General features: G+C 41.1%; 50 non-coding genes across 50 annotated transcripts; all 50 read right to left on the reverse strand.

Annotated features, from left to right (window-relative positions):
- Window positions 1-1865: 1865 nt before the first annotated feature.
- TRNAW-CCA (transfer RNA tryptophan (anticodon CCA)) lies at window positions 1866-1937 on the reverse strand. Its single transcript has one exon. It is a non-coding gene; the product is annotated as a tRNA-Trp (tRNA).
- A 67-nt stretch (window positions 1938-2004) lies between these two features.
- Window positions 2005-2076, reverse strand: TRNAW-CCA (transfer RNA tryptophan (anticodon CCA)). The gene has a single exon. It is a non-coding gene; the product is annotated as a tRNA-Trp (tRNA).
- Window positions 2077-2142: 66 nt separating this feature from the next.
- Window positions 2143-2214, reverse strand: TRNAW-CCA (transfer RNA tryptophan (anticodon CCA)). The gene has a single exon. It is a non-coding gene; the product is annotated as a tRNA-Trp (tRNA).
- Window positions 2215-2279: 65 nt separating this feature from the next.
- On the reverse strand, window positions 2280-2351 carry TRNAW-CCA (transfer RNA tryptophan (anticodon CCA)). Its single transcript has one exon. It is a non-coding gene; the product is annotated as a tRNA-Trp (tRNA).
- A 67-nt stretch (window positions 2352-2418) lies between these two features.
- On the reverse strand, window positions 2419-2490 carry TRNAW-CCA (transfer RNA tryptophan (anticodon CCA)). The gene has a single exon. It is a non-coding gene; the product is annotated as a tRNA-Trp (tRNA).
- A 66-nt stretch (window positions 2491-2556) lies between these two features.
- TRNAW-CCA (transfer RNA tryptophan (anticodon CCA)) lies at window positions 2557-2628 on the reverse strand. Its single transcript has one exon. It is a non-coding gene; the product is annotated as a tRNA-Trp (tRNA).
- A 65-nt stretch (window positions 2629-2693) lies between these two features.
- Window positions 2694-2765, reverse strand: TRNAW-CCA (transfer RNA tryptophan (anticodon CCA)). The gene has a single exon. It is a non-coding gene; the product is annotated as a tRNA-Trp (tRNA).
- A 205-nt stretch (window positions 2766-2970) lies between these two features.
- On the reverse strand, window positions 2971-3042 carry TRNAW-CCA (transfer RNA tryptophan (anticodon CCA)). The gene has a single exon. It is a non-coding gene; the product is annotated as a tRNA-Trp (tRNA).
- A 65-nt stretch (window positions 3043-3107) lies between these two features.
- On the reverse strand, window positions 3108-3179 carry TRNAW-CCA (transfer RNA tryptophan (anticodon CCA)). Its single transcript has one exon. It is a non-coding gene; the product is annotated as a tRNA-Trp (tRNA).
- Window positions 3180-3244: 65 nt separating this feature from the next.
- Window positions 3245-3316, reverse strand: TRNAW-CCA (transfer RNA tryptophan (anticodon CCA)). Its single transcript has one exon. It is a non-coding gene; the product is annotated as a tRNA-Trp (tRNA).
- Window positions 3317-3518: 202 nt separating this feature from the next.
- TRNAW-CCA (transfer RNA tryptophan (anticodon CCA)) lies at window positions 3519-3590 on the reverse strand. Its single transcript has one exon. It is a non-coding gene; the product is annotated as a tRNA-Trp (tRNA).
- Window positions 3591-4067: 477 nt separating this feature from the next.
- TRNAW-CCA (transfer RNA tryptophan (anticodon CCA)) lies at window positions 4068-4139 on the reverse strand. Its single transcript has one exon. It is a non-coding gene; the product is annotated as a tRNA-Trp (tRNA).
- Window positions 4140-4203: 64 nt separating this feature from the next.
- On the reverse strand, window positions 4204-4275 carry TRNAW-CCA (transfer RNA tryptophan (anticodon CCA)). The gene has a single exon. It is a non-coding gene; the product is annotated as a tRNA-Trp (tRNA).
- A 65-nt stretch (window positions 4276-4340) lies between these two features.
- TRNAW-CCA (transfer RNA tryptophan (anticodon CCA)) lies at window positions 4341-4412 on the reverse strand. The gene has a single exon. It is a non-coding gene; the product is annotated as a tRNA-Trp (tRNA).
- Window positions 4413-4478: 66 nt separating this feature from the next.
- Window positions 4479-4550, reverse strand: TRNAW-CCA (transfer RNA tryptophan (anticodon CCA)). Its single transcript has one exon. It is a non-coding gene; the product is annotated as a tRNA-Trp (tRNA).
- Window positions 4551-4615: 65 nt separating this feature from the next.
- TRNAW-CCA (transfer RNA tryptophan (anticodon CCA)) lies at window positions 4616-4687 on the reverse strand. Its single transcript has one exon. It is a non-coding gene; the product is annotated as a tRNA-Trp (tRNA).
- A 66-nt stretch (window positions 4688-4753) lies between these two features.
- On the reverse strand, window positions 4754-4825 carry TRNAW-CCA (transfer RNA tryptophan (anticodon CCA)). The gene has a single exon. It is a non-coding gene; the product is annotated as a tRNA-Trp (tRNA).
- Window positions 4826-4890: 65 nt separating this feature from the next.
- Window positions 4891-4962, reverse strand: TRNAW-CCA (transfer RNA tryptophan (anticodon CCA)). The gene has a single exon. It is a non-coding gene; the product is annotated as a tRNA-Trp (tRNA).
- A 65-nt stretch (window positions 4963-5027) lies between these two features.
- Window positions 5028-5099, reverse strand: TRNAW-CCA (transfer RNA tryptophan (anticodon CCA)). Its single transcript has one exon. It is a non-coding gene; the product is annotated as a tRNA-Trp (tRNA).
- Window positions 5100-5164: 65 nt separating this feature from the next.
- Window positions 5165-5236, reverse strand: TRNAW-CCA (transfer RNA tryptophan (anticodon CCA)). Its single transcript has one exon. It is a non-coding gene; the product is annotated as a tRNA-Trp (tRNA).
- Window positions 5237-5576: 340 nt separating this feature from the next.
- Window positions 5577-5648, reverse strand: TRNAW-CCA (transfer RNA tryptophan (anticodon CCA)). The gene has a single exon. It is a non-coding gene; the product is annotated as a tRNA-Trp (tRNA).
- A 204-nt stretch (window positions 5649-5852) lies between these two features.
- Window positions 5853-5924, reverse strand: TRNAW-CCA (transfer RNA tryptophan (anticodon CCA)). The gene has a single exon. It is a non-coding gene; the product is annotated as a tRNA-Trp (tRNA).
- A 206-nt stretch (window positions 5925-6130) lies between these two features.
- Window positions 6131-6202, reverse strand: TRNAW-CCA (transfer RNA tryptophan (anticodon CCA)). Its single transcript has one exon. It is a non-coding gene; the product is annotated as a tRNA-Trp (tRNA).
- Window positions 6203-6683: 481 nt separating this feature from the next.
- Window positions 6684-6755, reverse strand: TRNAW-CCA (transfer RNA tryptophan (anticodon CCA)). The gene has a single exon. It is a non-coding gene; the product is annotated as a tRNA-Trp (tRNA).
- Window positions 6756-7233: 478 nt separating this feature from the next.
- TRNAW-CCA (transfer RNA tryptophan (anticodon CCA)) lies at window positions 7234-7305 on the reverse strand. The gene has a single exon. It is a non-coding gene; the product is annotated as a tRNA-Trp (tRNA).
- Window positions 7306-7369: 64 nt separating this feature from the next.
- TRNAW-CCA (transfer RNA tryptophan (anticodon CCA)) lies at window positions 7370-7441 on the reverse strand. The gene has a single exon. It is a non-coding gene; the product is annotated as a tRNA-Trp (tRNA).
- Window positions 7442-7506: 65 nt separating this feature from the next.
- On the reverse strand, window positions 7507-7578 carry TRNAW-CCA (transfer RNA tryptophan (anticodon CCA)). The gene has a single exon. It is a non-coding gene; the product is annotated as a tRNA-Trp (tRNA).
- A 65-nt stretch (window positions 7579-7643) lies between these two features.
- On the reverse strand, window positions 7644-7715 carry TRNAW-CCA (transfer RNA tryptophan (anticodon CCA)). The gene has a single exon. It is a non-coding gene; the product is annotated as a tRNA-Trp (tRNA).
- A 204-nt stretch (window positions 7716-7919) lies between these two features.
- TRNAW-CCA (transfer RNA tryptophan (anticodon CCA)) lies at window positions 7920-7991 on the reverse strand. The gene has a single exon. It is a non-coding gene; the product is annotated as a tRNA-Trp (tRNA).
- A 203-nt stretch (window positions 7992-8194) lies between these two features.
- TRNAW-CCA (transfer RNA tryptophan (anticodon CCA)) lies at window positions 8195-8266 on the reverse strand. The gene has a single exon. It is a non-coding gene; the product is annotated as a tRNA-Trp (tRNA).
- Window positions 8267-8472: 206 nt separating this feature from the next.
- Window positions 8473-8544, reverse strand: TRNAW-CCA (transfer RNA tryptophan (anticodon CCA)). The gene has a single exon. It is a non-coding gene; the product is annotated as a tRNA-Trp (tRNA).
- A 66-nt stretch (window positions 8545-8610) lies between these two features.
- Window positions 8611-8682, reverse strand: TRNAW-CCA (transfer RNA tryptophan (anticodon CCA)). Its single transcript has one exon. It is a non-coding gene; the product is annotated as a tRNA-Trp (tRNA).
- A 65-nt stretch (window positions 8683-8747) lies between these two features.
- On the reverse strand, window positions 8748-8819 carry TRNAW-CCA (transfer RNA tryptophan (anticodon CCA)). The gene has a single exon. It is a non-coding gene; the product is annotated as a tRNA-Trp (tRNA).
- Window positions 8820-8885: 66 nt separating this feature from the next.
- On the reverse strand, window positions 8886-8957 carry TRNAW-CCA (transfer RNA tryptophan (anticodon CCA)). The gene has a single exon. It is a non-coding gene; the product is annotated as a tRNA-Trp (tRNA).
- A 64-nt stretch (window positions 8958-9021) lies between these two features.
- TRNAW-CCA (transfer RNA tryptophan (anticodon CCA)) lies at window positions 9022-9093 on the reverse strand. Its single transcript has one exon. It is a non-coding gene; the product is annotated as a tRNA-Trp (tRNA).
- A 65-nt stretch (window positions 9094-9158) lies between these two features.
- Window positions 9159-9230, reverse strand: TRNAW-CCA (transfer RNA tryptophan (anticodon CCA)). The gene has a single exon. It is a non-coding gene; the product is annotated as a tRNA-Trp (tRNA).
- Window positions 9231-9295: 65 nt separating this feature from the next.
- Window positions 9296-9367, reverse strand: TRNAW-CCA (transfer RNA tryptophan (anticodon CCA)). Its single transcript has one exon. It is a non-coding gene; the product is annotated as a tRNA-Trp (tRNA).
- Window positions 9368-11335: 1968 nt separating this feature from the next.
- On the reverse strand, window positions 11336-11407 carry TRNAW-CCA (transfer RNA tryptophan (anticodon CCA)). Its single transcript has one exon. It is a non-coding gene; the product is annotated as a tRNA-Trp (tRNA).
- A 203-nt stretch (window positions 11408-11610) lies between these two features.
- TRNAW-CCA (transfer RNA tryptophan (anticodon CCA)) lies at window positions 11611-11682 on the reverse strand. Its single transcript has one exon. It is a non-coding gene; the product is annotated as a tRNA-Trp (tRNA).
- A 206-nt stretch (window positions 11683-11888) lies between these two features.
- On the reverse strand, window positions 11889-11960 carry TRNAW-CCA (transfer RNA tryptophan (anticodon CCA)). The gene has a single exon. It is a non-coding gene; the product is annotated as a tRNA-Trp (tRNA).
- Window positions 11961-12026: 66 nt separating this feature from the next.
- TRNAW-CCA (transfer RNA tryptophan (anticodon CCA)) lies at window positions 12027-12098 on the reverse strand. Its single transcript has one exon. It is a non-coding gene; the product is annotated as a tRNA-Trp (tRNA).
- A 65-nt stretch (window positions 12099-12163) lies between these two features.
- On the reverse strand, window positions 12164-12235 carry TRNAW-CCA (transfer RNA tryptophan (anticodon CCA)). Its single transcript has one exon. It is a non-coding gene; the product is annotated as a tRNA-Trp (tRNA).
- A 66-nt stretch (window positions 12236-12301) lies between these two features.
- TRNAW-CCA (transfer RNA tryptophan (anticodon CCA)) lies at window positions 12302-12373 on the reverse strand. Its single transcript has one exon. It is a non-coding gene; the product is annotated as a tRNA-Trp (tRNA).
- A 65-nt stretch (window positions 12374-12438) lies between these two features.
- Window positions 12439-12510, reverse strand: TRNAW-CCA (transfer RNA tryptophan (anticodon CCA)). The gene has a single exon. It is a non-coding gene; the product is annotated as a tRNA-Trp (tRNA).
- A 65-nt stretch (window positions 12511-12575) lies between these two features.
- TRNAW-CCA (transfer RNA tryptophan (anticodon CCA)) lies at window positions 12576-12647 on the reverse strand. The gene has a single exon. It is a non-coding gene; the product is annotated as a tRNA-Trp (tRNA).
- Window positions 12648-12712: 65 nt separating this feature from the next.
- Window positions 12713-12784, reverse strand: TRNAW-CCA (transfer RNA tryptophan (anticodon CCA)). Its single transcript has one exon. It is a non-coding gene; the product is annotated as a tRNA-Trp (tRNA).
- Window positions 12785-13262: 478 nt separating this feature from the next.
- TRNAW-CCA (transfer RNA tryptophan (anticodon CCA)) lies at window positions 13263-13334 on the reverse strand. Its single transcript has one exon. It is a non-coding gene; the product is annotated as a tRNA-Trp (tRNA).
- A 204-nt stretch (window positions 13335-13538) lies between these two features.
- TRNAW-CCA (transfer RNA tryptophan (anticodon CCA)) lies at window positions 13539-13610 on the reverse strand. The gene has a single exon. It is a non-coding gene; the product is annotated as a tRNA-Trp (tRNA).
- Window positions 13611-14091: 481 nt separating this feature from the next.
- Window positions 14092-14163, reverse strand: TRNAW-CCA (transfer RNA tryptophan (anticodon CCA)). The gene has a single exon. It is a non-coding gene; the product is annotated as a tRNA-Trp (tRNA).
- Window positions 14164-14642: 479 nt separating this feature from the next.
- TRNAW-CCA (transfer RNA tryptophan (anticodon CCA)) lies at window positions 14643-14714 on the reverse strand. Its single transcript has one exon. It is a non-coding gene; the product is annotated as a tRNA-Trp (tRNA).
- Between the last annotated feature and the right edge of the window lie 2866 nt (window positions 14715-17580).

Consider the following 17580-nt stretch of genomic DNA (forward strand, 5'->3'; position numbering starts at 1 on the left):
GCTTCTAACACCACCATCTTCTGGTCATTGTCCACCCCACATGGACACCAGTCTGAACACACTGGCTTCTAACACCACCATCTTCTGGTCTTTGTTTTTGTCCATCCCACATGGACACCAGTCTGTACTTACTGGCTTCTAACACCACCATCTTCTGGTCATTGTCCATCCCACATGGACACCAGTCTGTACACACTGGCATCTAACACCACCATCTTCTGGTCTTTGTTTTTGTCCATCTCACATGGATACCAGTCTGTACACCTGGCTTCTACACCACCATCTGCTAGTCTTTGTTTTTGTCCATCCCACATGGACACCAGTCTGCACACCTGGCTTCTACTCCATCGTCATCGTTTGAATTAAGACATTCGCGGCGATCAGCTAGGGTTACGAGAAACGTCTAGCCTCCCTAAGGTGGGTTGTCCACCAAAGGTTTTCGCAATTGCGGTTGTTCTTGCTTTAAAGTGTAGTTCGACACCCTTATATACTACCTATTTGAGTAAGGCGACGCAACGGGCGTATGCTTCATTTCAAACGCCAATATTAGTCAGGTCTCTCAAGAATGTTTAATTGTTCTTTATCAAAACGATGTAACGCTCAATAAGGCAAACAACTGACGAAGAAAATATTTAATATTAATTATATTTATTTTAATATTTAAGATAATCTCTTTTCTCAACTCAAAATTAATACGGAAAGAGTTAAAAAGCAGTCTATGTTTTTGTCTGTGTGTGTGTCCGTCCATTGTTACACTAGTGCGTCGCGTTAGCAGTTAGCCTTGTGTTGATGTGTTAAGAAATCATACAGAACCTTAATATTCCCTTTTTCCATAATATAAAGTGAATATGTGGAAGTATTTTTCGTAATTATGATGCATTTAGTACTTTTGTAGCTTTAAAGCTCTGTTTCATTTTGATATTCCAAAGATTTTTTTTAATATTGTTATTTGAAATGGTTGTTTATATATTACTTAAGCTATACTACAACTGTATATAGAATAATCCTTGGTTTAGTGATTTCATGAAGAAAACTAAGACCTAGACTCCGGCGGGTATAACAAGCGCGCATTATCCGCAATAGGCTTAGTGAAACAAAGGGTAATTAATTGAGGCCTGAGGTGAAGTAAACTTTTGGCTTTGATTTTCGTCTCTGAAATGAAGAGACATTAACGGTTCAGAGTGAGCCGAAAGTTAAATACACTCTTAAATAATCAGGTTAAGATTTTAAAATAGAAGAAAAGATGGTGGCAATTAGATTAGTAAAAGGGCTTGTGGTAAACGGGTAGTAGGTACAGACTTATTATTCCTTTTATGGTGCGTATTGACTATTAGAGCGTCTAGCTACATTTCAGCCTTGGTGTTATTTAACGTTAACATTCATGTTGGCAAATTAAGAATATTGTTGAGGTGAGACGAGACGATAGTGTTTACACTGCAAACCAGTTGTGAATGTAGCTATCAGAATATACGGTAAACAGCTGAAGCGTAGACTTCATTTCCTGTTCTTTTCCCCATTGACTGATTTCCATGTGTCCAAGATTTGGATGTAAAATGTCGTCTGCTTTACTGTACATTCACTATGTTTGGAATACTGCTTCAATATTTCGTAAACTTTTACTTCAAAAAAGTGAAATAATTCCATATCTAGGTAAATAAGTTTGTAGTAGTAGACCTCTTGACTCGGAGAGGTAATATTTTGGTTTTCCCAACTTGTTATTATTTCTTTGACCCGGACAAGATTCGAACACGCAGCCTTCTGATATGGAGTCAGACGAGCCAAAATTGCGCCATCGAGCCCCCTTTACGAAGGTTTAATTGGTAGAATTTTATAAGCAATTTAAAAACTAATTTTTATTAATTCTTTGACCCGGACGTGATTCGAACACGCAGCCTTCTGATCTGGAGTTAGATGCGCTACCATTGCGCCACCGAGTCCCCTGAATGAAGGTTAAAATGGTAGAATTTTTATAAAAAACGTAAAAACTAAGTTTTGTTATTTGTTTGACCGGGACGTGACTCGAACACGCAGCCTTCTGATCTGGAATCAGACGCGCTACCATTGCGCCACCGAGCCCCCTGAACGAAGCTTTAATTGGTAGAATTCTATAAAGAACTTAAAAACTAAGTTTTTTCATTTGTTTGACCCGGACGTGATTCGAACACGCAGCCTTCAGATCTGGAGTCAGACGCGCTGCCATTGCGCCACCGAGCCCCCTGAAGGAAGCTTTAATTGGTAGAATTCAAAAAACCACTTAAAAACTCAATTTTAGTATTTTTTGACCCGGACGAGATTCGAACACGCAGCCTTCTGATCTGGAGTCAGACGCGCTACCATTGCGCCACCGAGCCCCCTGAATGAAGGTTAAAATGGTAGAATTTTTATAAAAAACGTAAAAACTGAGTTTTGTTATTTATTTGACCCGGACGTGACTCGAACACGCAGCCTTCTGATCTGGAATCAGACGCGCTACCATTGCGCCACCGAGCCCCCTGAACGAAGCTTTAATTGGTAGAATTCTATAAAGAACTTAAAAAGTAAGTTTTTTCATTTGTTTGACCCGGACGTGATTCGAACACGCAGCCTTCAGATCTGGAGTCAGACGCGCTGCCATTGCGCCACCGAGCCCCCTGAAGGAAGCTTTAATTGGTAGAATTCAAAAAACCACTTAAAAACTCAATTTTAGTATTTTTTGACCCGGACGAGATTCGAACACGCAGCCTTCTGATCTGGAGTCAGACGCGCTACCATTGCGCCACCGAGCCCCCTGAATGAAGGTTAAAATGGTAGAATTTTTATAAAAAACGTAAAAACTAAGTTTTGTTATTTATTTGACCCGGACGTGACTCGAACACGCAGCCTTCTGATCTGAAATCAGACGCGCTACCATTGCGCCACCGAGCCCCCTGAACGAAGCTTTAATTGGTAGAATTCTATAAAGAACTTAAAAACTAAGTTTTTTCATTTGTTTGACCCGGACGTGATTCGAACACGCAGCCTTCAGATCTGGAGTCAGACGCGCTGCCATTGCGCCACCGAGCCCCCTGAAGGAAGCTTTAATTGGTAGAATTCAAAAAACCACTTAAAAACTCAATTTTAGTATTTTTTGACCCGGACGAGATTCGAACACGCAGCCTTCTGATCTGGAGTCAGACGCGCTACCATTGCGCCACCGAGCCCCCTGAAGGAAGCTTTAATTGGTAGAATTCTAAAAACAACTTAAAAACTCAATTTTATTATTTTTTGACCCGGACGTGATTCGAACACGCAGCCTTCTGATCTGGAGTCAGACGCGCTGCCATTGCGCCACCGAGCCCCCTGAAGGAAGCTTTAATTGGTAGAATTCTAAAAACAACTTAAAAACTCAATTTTATTATTTTTTGACACGGACGTGATTCGAACACGCAGCCTTCTGATCTGGAGTCAGACGCGCTACCATTGCGCCACAGAGCCCCCTGAAGGAAGCTTTAATTGGTAGAATTCAAAAAACAACTTAAAAACTCAATTTTAGTATTTTTTGACCCGGACGTGATTCGAACACGCAGCCTTCTGATCTGGAGTCAGACGCGCTACCATTGCGCCACCGAGCCCCCTGAAGGAAGCTTTAATTGGTAGAATTCTAAAAACAACTTAAAAACTCACTTTTATTATTTTTTGACGCGAACGTGATTCGAACACGCAGCCTTCTGATCTGGAGTCAGACGCGCTACCATGCGCCACCGAGCCCCCTGAAGGAAGCTTTAATTGGTAGAATTCTAAAAACAATTTAAAACTGATTTTTATTCTTTCTTTGACCCGGACGTGATTCGAACACGCAGCCTTCGGATCTGGAGTCAGACGCGCTACCATTGCACAACCGAGCCCCCTGAAGGAAGCTTTAATTGGTAGATTTCTAAAAACAACTTAAAAACTCAATTTTATTATTTGTTTGACCCTGACGTGATTCGAACACGCAGCCTTCTGATCTGCAGTCAGACGCGCTACCATTGCGCCACCGAGCCCCCTGAACAAAGGTTTAATTGGTAGAATTCTATAAACAACTTAAAAACTAATTTTTATTAATTCTTTGACCCGGACGTGATTCGAACACGCAGCCTTCTGATCTGGAGTCAGATGCGCTACCATTGCGCCACCGAGCCCCCTGAAGGAAGCTTTAATTGGTAGAATTCTAAAAACAACTTAAAAACTCAATTTTATTATTTTTGACCCGGACGTGATTCGAACACGCAGCCTTCTGATCTGGAGTCAGACGCGCTGCCATTGCGCCACCGAGCCCCCTGAAGAAAGCTTTAATTGGTAAAATTCAAAAAACAACTTAAAAACTCAATTTTAGTATATTTTGACCCGGACGTGATTCGAACACGCAGCCTTCTGATCTGGAGTCAGACGCGCTACCATTGCGCCACCGAGCCCCCTGAACGAAGCTTTAATTGGTAGAATTCTATAAACAACTTAAAAACTAAGTTTTTTTATTTCTTTGACCCGGACGTGATTCGAACACGCAGCCTTCAGATCTGGAGTCAGACGCGCTGCCATTGCGCCACCGAGCCCCCTGAAGGAAGCTTTAATTGGTAGAATTCAAAAAACAACTTAAAAACTCAATTTTAGTATTTTTTGACCCGGACGAGATTCGAACACGCAGCCTTCTGATCTGGAGTCAGACGCGCTACCATTGCGCCACCGAGCCCCCTGAACAAAGGTTCAATTGGTAGAATTCTATAAACAACTTAAAAACTAATTTTTATTAATTCTTTGACCCGGACGTGATTCGAACACGCAGCCTTCTGATCTGGAGTCAGATGCGCTACCATTGCGCCACCGAGCCCCCTGAAGGAAGCTTTAATTGGTAGAATTCTAAAAACAACTTAAAAACTCAATTTTATTATTTTTTGACCCGGACGTGATTCGAACACGCAGCCTTCTGATCTGGAGTCAGACGCGCTGCCATTGCGCCACCGAGCCCCCTGAAGGAAGCTTTAATTGGTAAAATTCAAAAAACAACTTAAAAACTCAATTTTAGTATTTTTTGACCCGGACGTGATTCGAACACGCAGCCTTCTGATCTGGAGTCAGACGCGCTGCCATTGCGCCACCGAGCCCCCTGAAGGAAGCTTTAATTGGTAAAATTCAAAAAACAACTTAAAAACTCAATTTTAGTATTTTTTGACCCGGACGTGATTCGAACACGCAGCCTTCTGATCTGGAGTCAGACGCGCTACCATTGCGCCACCGAGCTACCTGAAGGAAGCTTTAATTGGTAGAATTCTAAAAACAACTTAAAAACTCAATTTTATTATTTTTTGACCCGGACGTGATTCGAACACGCAGCCTTCTGATCTGGAGTCAGACGCGCTACCATGCGCCACCGAGCCCCCTGAAGGAAGCTTTAATTGATAGAATTCTAAAAACAATTTAAAACTGATTTTTATTCTTTCTTTGACCCGGACGTGATTCGAACACGCAGCCTTCGGATCTGGAGTCAGACGCGCTACCATTGCACAACCGAGCCCCCTGAAGGAAGCTTTAATTGGTAGAATTTCGATAAACAACGTAAAAACTAAATTTTATTATTTGTTTGACCCGGACGTGATTCGAACACGCAGCCTTCTGATCTGGAGTCAGACGCGCTACCATTGCGCCACTGAGCCCCCTTTACGAAGGTTTAATTGGTAGAATTTTTTAAACTACTTAAAACCTAATTTTTATTATTTCTTTGACCCGGACGTGATTCGAACACGCAGCCTACTGATATGGAGTCAGACGAGCCAAAATTGCGCCACCGAGCCCCCTTTACGACGGTTTAATTGGTAGAATTCTAAAAACAACTTAAAAACTGATTTTTATTATTTCTTTGACCCGGACGTGATTCGAACACGCAGCCTTCTGATCTGGAGTCAGACGCGCTACCATTGCGCCACCGAGCTCCCTGAACCAAAGTTAAATTTGTAGAATCTCTATAAACAACGTAAAAACTAAATTTTGTTATTTGTTTGACCCTGACGTTATTCGAACACGCAGCCTTCTGATCTGGAGTTAGATGCGCTACCATTGCGCCACCGAGTCCCCTGAACAAAGGTTAAATTGGTAAAATTTCTATAAACGACGTAAAAACTAAATTTTTTTATTTGTTTGACCCGGACGTGATTCGAACACGCAGCCTTCTGATCTGGAGTCAGACGCGCTACCATTGCGCCACCGAGCCCCCTGAACCAAAGTTAAATTGGTAGAATCTCTATAAACAACGTAAAAACTAAATTTTGTTATTTGTTTGACCCTGACGTTATTCGAACACGCAGCCTTCTGATCTGGAGTTAGATGCGCTACCATTGCGCCACCGAGTCCCCTGAACAAAGGTTAAATTGGTAAAATTTCTATAAACGACGTAAAAACTAAATTTTTTTATTTGTTTGACCCGGACGTGACTCGAACACGCAGCGTTCTGATCTGGAGTCAGACGAGCTACCATTGCGCCACCGAGCCCCCTTTACGAAGGTTTAATTGGTAGAATTTTAAAAACAACTTACAAACTGATTTTTATTATTTCTTTGCTCGGACGTGATTCGAACACGCAGCCTTCTGATCTGGAGTCAGACGCGCCACCATTGGGCCACCGAGCCCCCTGAACGAAGCTTTAATTGGTAGAATTCTATAAACAACTTAAAAACTAAGTTTTATTATTTCTTTGATTCGGACGTGATTCGAACACGCAGCCTTCTGATCTGGAGTCAGACGCGCTACCATTGCGCCACCGAGCCCCCTTAACGAAGGTTAAATTGGTAGAATTTCTATAAACAACGTAAAAACTCACTTTTATTATTTTTTGACGCGGACGTGATTCGAACACGCAGCCTTCTGATCTGGAGTCAGACGCGCTACCATGCGCCACCGAGCCCCCTGAAGGAAGCTTTAATTGGTAGAATTCTAAAAACAATTTAAAACTGATTTTTATTCTTTCTTTGACCCGGACGTGATTCGAACACGCAGCCTTCGGATCTGGAGTCAGACGCGCTACCATTGCACAACCGAGCCCCCTGAAGGAAGCTTTAATTGGTAGATTTCTAAAAACAACTTAAAAACTCAATTTTATTATTTGTTTGACCCTGACGTGATTCGAACACGCAGCCTTCTGATCTGCAGTCAGACGCGCTACCATTGCGCCACCGAGCCCCCTGAACAAAGGTTTAATTGGTAGAATTCTATAAACAACTTAAAAACTAATTTTTATTAATTCTTTGACCCGGACGTGATTCGAACACGCAGCCTTCTGATCTGGAGTCAGATGCGCTACCATTGCGCCACCGAGCCCCCTGAAGGAAGCTTTAATTGGTAGAATTCTAAAAACAACTTAAAAACTCAATTTTATTATTTTTGACCCGGACGTGATTCGAACACGTAGCCTTCTGATCTGGAGTCAGACGCGCTGCCATTGCGCCACCGAGCCCCCTGAAGAAAGCTTTAATTGGTAAAATTCAAAAAACAACTTAAAAACTCAATTTTAGTATATTTTGACCCGGACGTGATTCGAACACGCAGCCTTCTGATCTGGAGTCAGACGCGCTACCATTGCGCCACCGAGCCCCCTGAAGGAAGCTTTAATTGGTAGAATTCTAAAAACAACTTAAAAACTCAATTTTATTATTTTTTGACCCGGACGTGATTCGAACACGCAGCCTTCTGATCTGGAGTCAGACGCGCTACCATTGCGCCACTGAGCCCCCTTTACGAAGGTTTAATTGGTAGAATTTTTTAAACTACTTAAAACCTAATTTTTATTATTTCTTTGACCCGGACGTGATTCGAACACGCAGCCTACTGATATGGAGTCAGACGAGCCAAAATTGCGCCACCGAGCCCCCTTTACGACGGTTTAATTGGTAGAATTCTATAAACAACTTAAAAACTAATTTTTATTAATTCTTTGACCCGGACGTGATTCGAACACGCAGCCTTCTGATCTGGAGTCAGATGCGCTACCATTGCGCCACCGAGCCCCCTGAAGGAAGCTTTAATTGGTAGAATTCTAAAAACAACTTAAAAACTCAATTTTATTATTTTTTGACCCGGACAAGATTCCAACACGCAGCCTTCTGATATGGTGTCAGACGAGCCAAAATTGCGCCATCGAGCACCCTTTAGGAAGGTTTAATTGGTAGAATTTTATAAGCAATTTAAAAACTAATTTTTATTAATTCTTTGACCCGGACGTGATTTGAACACGCAGCCTTCTGATCTGGAGTCAGACGCGCTACCATTGCGCCACCGAGCTTCCTGAACAAAAGTTAAATTGGTAGAACCTCTATAAACAACGTAAAAACTAAATTTTGTTATTTGTTTGACCCTGACGTAATTCGAACACGCAGCCTTCTGATCTGGAGTTAGATGCGCTACCTTTGCGCCACCGAGTCCCCTGAACAAAGCTTAAATTGGTAAAATTTCTATAAACAACGTAAAAACTAAATTTTATTATTTTTTTGACCCGGACGTGATTCGAACACGCAGCCTTCTGATCTGGAGTCAGACGCGCTACCATTGCGCCACCGAGCCCCCTGAACGAAGCTTTAATTGGTAGAATTCTATAAACAACTTAAAAACTAAGTTTTTTTATTTCTTTGACCCGGACGTGATTCGAACACGCAGCCTTCAGATCTGGAGTCAGACGCGCTGCCATTGCGCCACCGAGCCCCCTGAAGGAAGCTTTAATTGGTAGAATTCAAAAAACAACTTAAAAACTCAATTTTAGTATTTTTTGACCCGGACGAGATTCGAACACGCAGCCTTCTGATCTGGAGTCAGACGCGCTACCATTGCGCCACCGAGCCCCCTGAACAAAGGTTCAATTGGTAGAATTCTATAAACAACTTAAAAACTAATTTTTATTAATTCTTTGACCCGGACGTGATTCGAACACGCAGCCTTCTGATCTGGAGTCAGATGCGCTACCATTGCGCCACCGAGCCCCCTGAAGGAAGCTTTAATTGGTAGAATTCTAAAAACAACTTAAAAACTCAATTTTATTATTTTTGACCCGGACGTGATTCGAACACGTAGCCTTCTGATCTGGAGTCAGACGCGCTGCCATTGCGCCACCGAGCCCCCTGAAGAAAGCTTTAATTGGTAAAATTCAAAAAACAACTTAAAAACTCAATTTTAGTATATTTTGACCCGGACGTGATTCGAACACGCAGCCTTCTGATCTGGAGTCAGACGCGCTACCATTGCGCCACCGAGCCCCCTGAAGGAAGCTTTAATTGGTAGAATTCTAAAAACAACTTAAAAACTCAATTTTATTATTTTTTGACCCGGACGTGATTCGAACACGCAGCCTTCTGATCTGGAGTCAGACGCGCTACCATTGCGCCACTGAGCCCCCTTTACGAAGGTTTAATTGGTAGAATTTTTTAAACTACTTAAAACCTAATTTTTACCTCTCCGAGTGACGATGACGTCACGGAGAGGTATTACACCGGCCGTGTCTGTGTGTCTGTGTGTCTGTCTGTCTGTCTGTCAGACCCCACATGACCGCGTTCGCAGTTTCCAAATCGGAGCAAACGTGTTCGCCATTGCCGAACTGCTTTCACAGTCACGGAAATGGCTCCTCTACTTGAGTTCTCACACCACCATCTTCTGGTCTTTGTCCATCCCACACGGACACCAGTCTGTACTTACTGGCTTCTAATCACCACCATCTTTTGATCTTTGTCCATCCCACTTGGACACCAGTCTGTACATTCTGGCTTCTAACACCACCATCCACTGGTCTTCCGTCTATTCCACATAGACACCAATCTGTATCATTGGCTTCTACTCCATTATCATCGTTTGGTTTTAGGATATACGCGGCGATCAGCTAGGGTTACGAGAAACGTCTAGCCTCCCTAAGGTAGGATCGCTACCAAAGGTTTTCGCATTTGCGGTTTTTCCTTACTATTATAATGGAAACGAATCGTATATATACCCCAAAATTTGAAGAAAGCGGGAAGAGGGGTACCCTTCACTTTAAACGTCAATATTAGCAAAGTTTGAGATGATAATAGGTATAACTTTATTTTAAACGATTTAACTATTATTAATGTTAATTATTGAAGATTAAAATAATTAAAAATAATTATATTTATTTAAATATTAAAGATAATCTTGTTTCTCAACTCAAAATTAATACGGAAAGAGTTAAAAAGCAGTCTATGTTTTTGTCTGTGTGTGTCCGTCCATTGTTACACTAGTGCGTCGCGTTAGCAGTTAGCCTTGTGTTGATGTGTTAAGAAATCATACAGAACCTTAATATTCCCTTTTTCCATAATATAAAGTGAATATGTGGAAGTATTTTTCGTAATTATGATGCATTTAGTACTTTTGTAGCTTTAAAGCTCTGTTTCATTTTGATATTCCAAAGATTTGTTTTAGAATTGTTATTTGAAATGGCTGTTTATATATTACTTAAGCTATACTACATCTGAATATAGAATAATCATTGGTTTAGTGATTTCATGAAGAAAACTAAGACCTAGACTCCGGCGGGTATACTAAGTATCATCCGCAATAGTCTTAGTGAAACAAAGAGTAAATAATTGAGGCCTGAGGTGAAGTAAACTTTGGGCTTTGATTTTCGTGTCTGAAATGAAGAGACATCAACGGTTCAGAGTGAGCCGAAAGTTAAATACACTATTAAATAATCAGGTTAAGATTTTATAATAGAAGAAAAGATCATGGTGGCAATTAGAATAGTAAAAGGGCTAATGGTAAACGGGTAGTAGCTACAGACTTTTTATTCTCTTTATGGTGCGCATTGACTATTAGTGCGTCTAGCTATAATTTAGCTTTGGTGTTATTTAACGTTAACATTCATGTTGGCAAACTAAGAATATTGTGTAGGTGAGACGAGACGATAGTGTTTACACTGCAGACCAGTTGTGAATGTAGCTATCAGATTATACGGTAAACAGCTGAAGCGTACACTTCATTCCCTGTTCTTTTCCCCATTGACTGATTTCCATGTGTCCAAGATTTATCCTTATTGGATGTAAAATGTCGTCTGCTTTACTGTATTATTCGCTATGCTTGGAATACTGCTTCAATATTTCGTAAATTTTTACTTCAAAAAAGAGAAATAATTCCATATCTAGGTAAATAAGTTTGTAGTAGTAGACCTCTTGACTCGGAGAGGTAATATTTTGGTTTTCCCAACTTGTTATTATTTCTTTGACCCGGACGTGATTCGAACACGCAGCCTACTGATATGGAGTCAGACGAGCCAAAATTGCGCCACCGAGCCCCCTTTACGACGGTTTAATTGGTAGAATTCTATAAACAACTTAAAAACTAATTTTTATTAATTCTTTGACCCGGACGTGATTCGAACACGCAGCCTTCTGATCTGGAGTCAGATGCGCTACCATTGCGCCACCGAGCCCCCTGAAGGAAGCTTTAATTGGTAGAATTCTAAAAACAACTTAAAAACTCAATTTTATTATTTTTTGACCCGGACAAGATTCCAACACGCAGCCTTCTGATATGGTGTCAGACGAGCCAAAATTGCGCCATCGAGCACCCTTTAGGAAGGTTTAATTGGTAGAATTTTATAAGCAATTTAAAAACTAATTTTTATTAATTCTTTGACCCGGACGTGATTCGAACACGCAGCCTTCTGATCTGGAGTCAGACGCGCTACCATTGCGCCACCGAGCTTCCTGAACAAAAGTTAAATTGGTAGAACCTCTATAAACAACGTAAAAACTAAATTTTGTTATTTGTTTGACCCTGACGTAATTCGAACACGCAGCCTTCTGATCTGGAGTTAGATGCGCTACCTTTGCGCCACCGAGTCCCCTGAACAAAGCTTAAATTGGTAAAATTTCTATAAACAACGTAAAAACTAAATTTTATTATTTTTTTGACCCGGACGTGATTCGAACACGCAGCCTTCTGATCTGGAGTCAGACGCGCTACCATTGCGCCACCGAGCCCCCTGAACGAAGCTTTAATTGGTAGAATTCTATAAACAACTTAAAAACTAAGTTTTTTTATTTCTTTGACCCGGACGTGATTCGAACACGCAGCCTTCAGATCTGGAGTCAGACGCGCTGCCATTGCGCCACCGAGCCCCCTGAAGGAAGCTTTAATTGGTAGAATTCAAAAAACAACTTAAAAACTCAATTTTAGTATTTTTTGACCCGGACGAGATTCGAACACGCAGCCTTCTGATCTGGAGTCAGACGCGCTACCATTGCGCCACCGAGCCCCCTGAACAAAGGTTCAATTGGTAGAATTCTATAAACAACTTAAAAACTAATTTTTATTAATTCTTTGACCCGGACGTGATTCGAACACGCAGCCTTCTGATCTGGAGTCAGATGCGCTACCATTGCGCCACCGAGCCCCCTGAAGGAAGCTTTAATTGGTAGAATTCTAAAAACAACTTAAAAACTCAATTTTATTATTTTTTGACCCGGACGTGATTCGAACACGCAGCCTTCTGATCTGGAGTCAGACGCGCTGCCATTGCGCCACCGAGCCCCCTGAAGGAAGCTTTAATTGGTAAAATTCAAAAAACAACTTAAAAACTCAATTTTAGTATTTTTTGACCCGGACGTGATTCGAACACGCAGCCTTCTGATCTGGAGTCAGACGCGCTGCCATTGCGCCACCGAGCCCCCTGAAGGAAGCTTTAATTGGTAAAATTCAAAAAACCACTTAAAAACTCAATTTTAGTATTTTTTGACCCGGACGTGATTCGAACACGCAGCCTTCTGATCTGGAGTCAGACGCGCTACCATTGCGCCACCGAGCTACCTGAAGGAAGCTTTAATTGGTAGAATTCTAAAAACAACTTAAAAACTCAATTTTATTATTTTTTGACCCGGACGTGATTCGAACACGCAGCCTTCTGATCTGGAGTCAGACGCGCTACCATGCGCCACCGAGCCCCCTGAAGGAAGCTTTAATTGATAGAATTCTAAAAACAATTTAAAACTGATTTTTATTCTTTCTTTGACCCGGACGTGATTCGAACACGCAGCCTTCGGATCTGGAGTCAGACGCGCTACCATTGCACAACCGAGCCCCCTGAAGGAAGCTTTAATTGGTAGATTTCTAAAAACAACTTAAAAACTCAATTTTATTATTTGTTTGACCCTGACGTGATTCGAACACGCAGCCTTCTGATCTGGAGTTAGATGCGCTACCATTGCGCCACCGAATCCCCTGAACGAAGGTTAAATTGGTAGAATTTCGATAAACAACGTAAAAACTAAATTTTATTATTTGTTTGACCCGGACGTGATTCGAACACGCAGCCTTCTGATCTGGAGTCAGACGCGCTACCATTGCGCCACTGAGCCCCCTTTACGAAGGTTTAATTGGTAGAATTTTTTAAACTACTTAAAACCTAATTTTTATTATTTCTTTGACCCGGACGTGATTCGAACACGCAGCCTACTGATATGGAGTCAGACGAGCCAAAATTGCGCCACCGAGCCCCCTTTACGACGGTTTAATTGGTAGAATTCTAAAAACAACTTAAAAACTGATTTTTATTATTTCTTTGACCCGGACGTGATTCGAACACGCAGCCTTCTGATCTGGAGTCAGACGCGCTACCATTGCGCCACCGAGCTCCCTGAACCAAAGTTAAATTGGTAGAATCTCTATAAACAACGTAAAAACTAAATTTTGTTATTTGTTTGACCCTGACGTTATTCGAACACGCAGCCTTCTGATCTGGAGTTAGATGCGCTACCATTGCGCCACCGAGTCCCCTGAACAAAGGTTAAATTGGTAAAATTTCTATAAACGACGTAAAAACTAAATTTTTTTATTTGTTTGACCCGGACGTGACTCGAACACGCAGCGTTCTGATCTGGAGTCAGACGAGCTACCATTGCGCCACCGAGCCCCCTTTACGAAGGTTTAATTGGTAGAATTCTAAAAACAACTTACAAACTGATTTTTATTATTTCTTTGCTCGGACGTGATTCGAACACGCAGCCTTCTGATCTGGAGTCAGACGCGCCACCATTGGGCCACCGAGCCCCCTGAACGAAGCTTTAATTGGTAGAATTCTATAAACAACTTAAAAACTAAGTTTTATTATTTCTTTGATTCGGACGTGATTCGAACACGCAGCCTTCTGATCTGGAGTCAGACGCGCTACCATTGCGCCACCGAGCCCCCTTAACGAAGGTTAAATTGGTAGAATTTCTATAAACAACGTAAAAACTAAATTTTATTATTTGTTTGACCCGGACGTGATTCGAACACGCAGCCTTCTGATCTGAAGTCAGACGCGCTACCATTGCGCCACCGAGCCCCCTGAACGAAGCTTTAATTTTAGAATTCTATAAACAACTTAAAAACTAAGTTTTTTTATTTCTTTGAGAGGACGTGATTCGAACACGCAGCCTTCGGCTCTGGAGTCAGACGCGCTACCATTTCACCACCGAGCCCCTGAAGGAAGCTTTAATTGGTAGAATTCTAAAAACAACTTAAAAACTCAATTTTATTATTTGTTTGACCCTGACGTGATTCGAACACGCAGCCTTCTGATCTGGAGTTAGATGCGCTACCATTGCGCCACCGAATCCCCTGAACGAAGGTTAAATTGGTAGAATTTCGATAAAGAACGTAAAAACTAAATTTTATTATTTGTTTGACCCGGACGTGATTCGAACACGCAGCCTTCTGATCTGGAGTCAGACGCGCTACCATTGCGCCACTGAGCCCCCTTTACGAAGGTTTAATTGGTAGAATTTTTTAAACTACTTAAAACCTAATTTTTACCTCTCCGAGTGACGTATGTCACGGAGAGGTATTACACCGGACGTGCGTGTGTGTGTGTCTGTGTGTGTGTCTGTCACGCCCCACGTGACCGCGTTCGCAGTTTGCGTATCGGAGCAAACGTGTTCCCAATTTCCGGACTGCATTGACAGTTCACGGAAATTTGGGTTTGTCTCCTCTGGCTATTCTACTTGAGTTCCAACACCACCAGCTTTGGTTTTCGTCCACTCCACATGGACACTAGTCTGTACTTCTAGCTTCCAAGCACAACCATCTTCCGTTCTTCGTCAATTTCACCTTGACACCAGCTTCTATGCACCACCATCTTCTGTTCTTCGTCAATTCCACATTGACACCAGCTTCTATGCACCACCATCTTCTGTTCTCCGTCAATTCCACATTGACACCAGCTTCAATGCACCACCATCTTCAGGTCTTTTGTCCATTCCACATGGACGCCAGTCAGTACATTCTGGCTTCTTTTCCTCCGTCATCGTTTGGTTTCAAGATATACGCGGCGATCGGCTAGGGTTACGAGAAACGTCTAGCCTCCCAATGGCAGGGCTTCCACCATCGGTTCACGCGAATGCGTTTTTATCTATTATTATAATGGAAACAATTGGTATATATACCCCAAAATTTGAAAAAAGCAGGCAAGAGGGGTACCCTTCACTTTAAACGTCAATATTAGCAAAGTTTCGAAAGATAATAGGAACAACTTTATTTTAAACGATGTAACTATTTTTAAAGTTATTTACTGGCGATTAAAATAATTAAAAATAGTTTTATTTATTTAAATATTAAAGATAAACCTCTCAAGTACTGAAGTCGATAAATCATTGCCTCCTATATCTATCAAGGCCCGTGCATTGCGTTATATTTCCTACATATCCTCCTATATCTATTTAGGCCCGTGAATTGCGTTATATTTCCTACATTGCCTTCTGTGTCCATAATAATTTATTTTCTTAGTTATATGAAATGAAAATATGGATAATATTTTCGGCAATTCGATTTGAATGGCTCTTTCTGATGTATCATTCTCTCAGCACTGTTCATAATGGACAGGAACTTAGAGATTCGAGACACTTGGAATTACGATAGTGTTTCAAATCCTCTGTAATGAGGGCTTAACGACTTGGAGTGACTGGAAAGATAGATACACATCCTATTTTTTAGTTGTACCATGCGTACCACAATGTTGCCAGGCGTTTATTGAAGGATGCTTGGGTACTTGGTACAGACTGTTACGTCTACCAAGTTTCCTAGCATCCAAGAATAAATAGGATTCATAGAAGCCAGTGTTATGGGCATGTCATGGGTCAAGTCGTTAAATATATCGACGCAGTTAAATAGCTGATGGCATTATTTTATCCACTTTCTCATTGCGTTTCGAGTGGAAGTTCAACTTTGGCACGGACGACAGATGGCGCTCTTAACCTTCTACCCCCAAAAATCGCAGTTGTCTGCTCGTTTTCCCCTTCCGCGTTTTTTCGTTATAAACTTATGATTTAACGAACTGTTAAGATAAAATTTCATATTTCCTTAGACAGATAAGCTTCTACTCCTTTCATCTTACTCCCAGTTAGATTTAACCTTGTTAAAACATAATCAGATGAATTTGAGTTATAATGTCTAGGAGTGATAGAGACATTTTTACCGATGTCTAGAGATGTTAAGCTTAAGCGAAATTGTTTTACGTTTGAATAAAAATACCGCTTCCAGTAGTGGGTTTATAGTACTCCTTGTTTGTGTAAGATTAGTGTAGCTGTAGAGCGTTGTTGCTGTTTAGTTTATACGCCCCCTAGGCCTATTTGTGAAAGACCTTTTTTTACGCACTTTTATCATTCTTTATTTGAAAAAAGTGTTGGCAATGTATATTTTTTAAATATGACGGAATTGCTGTTGGTATGATAGCGCCCTATTCGCGAAAAAACTCTTTTTTTAAATAGTTGATTCATTCTTTGATAGAATTTCGAAGGAAGAAGTTAAGTGTTAAATTTGCTCGATTAATTTTGTTCGGCAAATAATATAATTAAGCCTTACGTATTACTGAAGGAGATTGATTTTGCCAACCTGTGTGAGTATTTAAGGAGATTGATTTTGCTAACCTTTGTGAGTATTTAACTGATTAATAAGTAAATGGAGGAAGATAATAATTTAAGTAAAGAGGAAATCAGAAAACGAAAGGCAAGGGAAAGAATGAGGGCAAAAAGGTCAGATCCTGAATTTAGGAAACGAGAAAATGAAAGGAGAAGAGCGTTAGCCGCAGAAAAAAGGCTGTTTCTGGAACAGGTTCTAGCACGCAAAATGTTGGTCCTACCACGAGGCCAGTTGGCCATGATCATACGAAAGATAATGCATTAAATAAATGTTCTATTGAAAGTACTGTAGGCGTAGGCATATCTATTAATAAGGAACCCAATAATGTACAAAATGTTAATGCTAATATTAGTGAAATCATCGAAAGCGATGAACAAGTACGAGCTTAGCTTATGTGTGATTGGGTTGTGGCTTCCATGTTTTGGGGACATTTGCTTTTTGTGTGGCGATGTATGATTCAGCTTTGATATGGACAAATGTTACAAATCATACTGGTAGACTAAGAATACGGTTGAGGTATAGCAAGAGAGTAGAGTTTCCCCAGCAATTGAGAGATATTGAAAAGGCTTGAACAATTGACTATTTTAAAATTGAATTCCTGCACTTGCAAAGAATTAAAAAAAGCGATAGATGCATATATTTAGGTTGTTTAAGGGGTAGTGATAGTCATCTCCACTCGGAGAGGTAATATTTTGGCTTTCCCAACTT

This window comes from Phalangium opilio, unplaced genomic scaffold, assembly GCF_054372755.1.
Source record: "Phalangium opilio isolate 3A_F unplaced genomic scaffold, DU_Popi_V2 ptg000352l_1, whole genome shotgun sequence".
Taxonomy (NCBI): domain Eukaryota; kingdom Metazoa; phylum Arthropoda; class Arachnida; order Opiliones; family Phalangiidae; genus Phalangium; species Phalangium opilio.